The 4010-nt window shown below is 48.3% G+C and overlaps 1 pseudogene; it reads left to right on the top strand.

The window, feature by feature from the left end:
• The first annotated feature begins 342 nt into the window (after positions 1-342).
• LOC123081751 (probable RNA 3'-terminal phosphate cyclase-like protein) lies at positions 343-2907 on the top strand (annotated as a pseudogene).
• The last annotated feature ends 1103 nt before the right edge of the window (positions 2908-4010 follow it).

The following is a 4010-nucleotide window of genomic DNA, read 5'->3' as shown; positions in this document are numbered from 1 at the left end:
CCCGCACATAATAAAACCCATTAACAGTCGCGACAATAGCGCTCGCTGGTTGTGTCCACCTGTCTTTTACTATGTTGGTTTTACTGTGCCGAACGAAAGAGAAAAAAAGAAGAAGATGAAAACGCGTCCAGCGGTGAAAACCCTAGACTATTGTTTCCCCCAATCCTACCGTTGCACGCTCTCCCTTTCGTGGGACTATGCTTCGGTGCCTTAAGGCACCTACCTTTGTGTCTATGACATGTGCGTTCAATAGGTGGCTGGTCCACATGTCACCGACCCAAAGGCAGGAGCCTTTAAGGCATCGAAGTTGCGTCCCTTCCGTGCTCGTCCTTCCTCCTCCCCACGTCCCTCCCAGAGCTGCCTCCTTCCTCCATAATCCCCGCCCCCGACGAACGCACGACCAACCCCACCCCCGGCGAGGCGAGCGAGCGGCCTACCGTCCCCGGTGCCGGTGGCAGGCGAGGATGGGCCGCAACAATTCCTGGAGGCTCCCGGGCAGCCGAGACATCCAGCAGCGACTGGTGCTCGCGAGCTGACCTCCACCCCGATCACCATCAAGGACATCCGCTCTGGCGAGGGGGGCCTCCGCTCGCACGAGATGTCCCTCCTCCGCCTCCTCGACAAGGTCTCCGACGAGCACGTCATCGACGTCAACGACAAAGGCAAGGGCGCGCCGGCATGTGGCTTCTTCGATTTGGGCTGGCTGGTGGCTGACCGTGGTTGGGTTCGTTCGTGGGCAGGGAAGAAGGTCGGGTACAAGCCCGGGGTGGTCGTCGGCGGGAAGGACCTGGAGCACGACTGCGGGGTGCACCATGGGATCGGCTACTTCATCGAGCTGCTCCTTCTGCTCGGCCTCTTCGCCAGGTCGCCCTTGTCCGTTCGGCTCAAAGGTAAAAAGCTTTTCATTGTCCAGTTTCTGAGTGAGTTGTGTAGAATCAGCGAGATTTCGGGGGACTGTTGTTGCACCGTGCCACCGTCAGGTCAATTGATTGCCATTTTTTACTCGAACTCCGGAAGCACGGTATTGGTTCATGCAGAGGTTCTGCGATTTGGTTGTTCTAGATTCATTAGGTATCCAGTCTGATGCATTATTTGGTCCGGTTGGTTTGTTTCAATAGGTGTATGTGACTTGAGTTGACTTTGGTTGTGGATTATTTTGACAAAGGTGGTTTTATTGGGGTTTAGTCAATTGGTCAAAACTACAGTAAAACATAATAATCTTCCGATAAAACCACAGTAAAACAGCACCATCCAAACATATATGTAGTCTTTCAAAAACTGAGAAAATGCAGTTTGTTGAAACTATAGTATCCGTTGCCCACGCGTTGCAATACCAAGGTTTCAGAATACTATGGTATTTTAAAAAAAATGCCACCAAACTAGGCCTTAACAGTTTTGCTGAATTAACTGTCACCGAGTAAGCAAACCTTGGCTCTTCCTCATGAACTCATGATCCTTGTGGCCATTTATTTTTCCTAATGAAGATGTTGTTAACATGAGGTGCTCGGTAGTATGTGTCTCAAGCTTCACAAGCTTCCATAAGCCAATATCTGCAAAGGACTAGAAAGATAAGAATACTTCTTTAGTTCTGCACAAAATTGATGACCATTGCTGTCATTGATCATACAAAGTCTTTCACTTCTATGGAGTCTAAATTTGATGCGATGCTTGTAGGAATCACAAAATCGCTAGAAGGTTGATGGCCATCATTGTTACTGATCATACAACGCCTTTTGCTTCTGAATTAGTATGGAGTCTAAATGTGATGCCATTATTTTTAGGAATCACAAATGATACAAAGGACCCTTCTGTGGATACTTTCCAAATGGTTACGTTGCATATGCTCAAGCATTTTGGCGTTCCTCTTGAGGGAATGTAGCTCAAAATTGAAAGCCCGGGAGTTCCTCCTCATGGTGGAGGTGAAGTGCTTCTTCGAGTTCCCAATATAAACAATATATAAAAGGTCTGTTGGAGTTTACTTCTGCTCACGTTTCGTGATTTCTGTTGACATTCCCCTTCTAATATCATGTGTTTTTGCAGGCAGTTAATTGGGTTGTTGAAGGCATGGTAAAGAGGATAAGAGGTGTAACATTCTCCACCATAGTATCTCCATGGATTGTAAGCCGTATCCACTATGCTGCATGTGGACTCTTCAATAAGTTTATTCTAGATGTTCAGATCTTCACTGATCAGAGAGCTGTTTCATCTCGTGGATGTGGATTGTACGTTTCCAGCTTAAAGTAGAACCTATTGAATTTTATGTTAGTGGGTCCTGCTATTCAAAAATTTAAATGTATTCATCTTTTGGCAGGTCAGCAGGCTATGCCGTATCTGTAATTGCTGAGACCACAACAGGCTGTCTGATTTCTGCAGATGCTACTGTGAGTTATCCCAATGTTGATGAAATGAGTGAACAATCTGAGAAGCCTGAGCAAGTTGCATCGATGCTGCTAGAAGAGGTGGCTCAAAGAGGAGTTGTTGACTCAACACACTAGGTATGGTATTTCATTCTAGTTTATTCCTTTCTTAGCAGGCTGGTGGCAGATAATTTTTTATATTTTTTATGATTATGTAAATTGCAGGTTGATGATACTAAAGAAAAGGGGGTTTGAGTTGAAACAAAGAAGTGTATTTCTGAGAGGTTAGATGACGAGGTTGGGAGATTTCAACAATTAGTTAAATGCTATTTACTTGAATTCAGATTGTTATTGAAATTCCTAGTAACCTATTTTGTTTCGTATTCTCTCAACTCATGTCGCTCATTCTTGATCATTCATGATTTAGAAGATGTGTTGGTAATCTAAATGCTATATCTATGTACTTATCTTATATGTGCATTTGGCTTGCACTGCCTACTCACAAACATGATAACACTACAAAAAAAAGACACATCCGTGACATTTTGGGCTGAACGAATTTTTTTCTGTCATACATATGACACTTCTATGATGATAATTGTGACAAAACCCGGTATCATCATAGATGTGGTGGGCTCCTACTTCTATGACAAAAAATCATGACAGAAAATGGGCTTTTCGTCCTGGGCGGGACGGAGATGCAGCTGCATGATATTCTTTGGGCCGTCCATGACGGAAAAAACCATGGTAGAAGCGAGGGCGAGGAAAATTTCAGGGAGTTCCCGGTTACGGTGGGAGGTCGGGGGCCGAACGATGCGCGTTTCTCTCGTACACGTACGCGCGCGTGTGCGAGGCATTGGCTCTAACTGAACCCGAGCGATTGCACTGCAGGCTACGCGCTACTGAACCCGAGCAATCGATCGATGGCTGTTAACTGAACCCTATTGAGCGATTCCTTCGCTACTGCTGCTAACTGAAGCCGATCGATGCTGCCTCCAGGATGAACAGTGAGCGTTGCAGGGGGGGGGGTGGATGAATAGTAAGTGGTGGCGTTGCCTCTGGATGAATAGGACCTCGTGGTGTGGAGGGCTGGATGAACAGTAGACGGTGAAGGGGTGCCCGTGGAGGGGTGGTTGAACAGGACCCCGTGGTGTCGAGGGCTGGATGAACAGTAGACGGTGGAGGGGTAGTTGAACAGTAGCCGGTGGAGTAGCGCGCGGTGGAGGCTGGATGAACAGGAGCCCGTGGAGGCTGGAGGAGGTCGACGGTAGCCCGTGGAGGCTGGAGGAGGTCGACGGTGGAGATGAACAGTATCCCGTCGAGTCCCGTTTTACGGTACGCCACACCCCTCCTGATGAACAGGACCCCCATTTCGACCGTAGGAGGTCTGTTTCGTCCGTTTTGCGGTACGCCACACCCCTCCCGATCAACAGGACCCCCGTTTCGACCATAGGAGGTCCGTTTCGTCTGTTTTGCGGTACACCGCACCCGTCCCGATCAACAGGACCCCCGCTTCGACCGTAGGAGGTCCGTTTCGTCCGTTTTGCGGTACGCCAGACCCCTCCCGATGAACAAGATCCCGTTGCAAACGTGGCCGGTCGAACACAAGGTCGTTTCCTCCGTTCTGCGGTACGCCAGGCCTCGTTTCCATCG

The sequence above is a fragment of the Triticum aestivum genome, chromosome 4A, assembly GCF_018294505.1.
Source record: "Triticum aestivum cultivar Chinese Spring chromosome 4A, IWGSC CS RefSeq v2.1, whole genome shotgun sequence".
Taxonomy (NCBI): domain Eukaryota; kingdom Viridiplantae; phylum Streptophyta; class Magnoliopsida; order Poales; family Poaceae; genus Triticum; species Triticum aestivum.
Note: the sequence above shows the minus strand (reverse complement) of the source record. Positions and strands in the feature narration are given on the sequence as shown.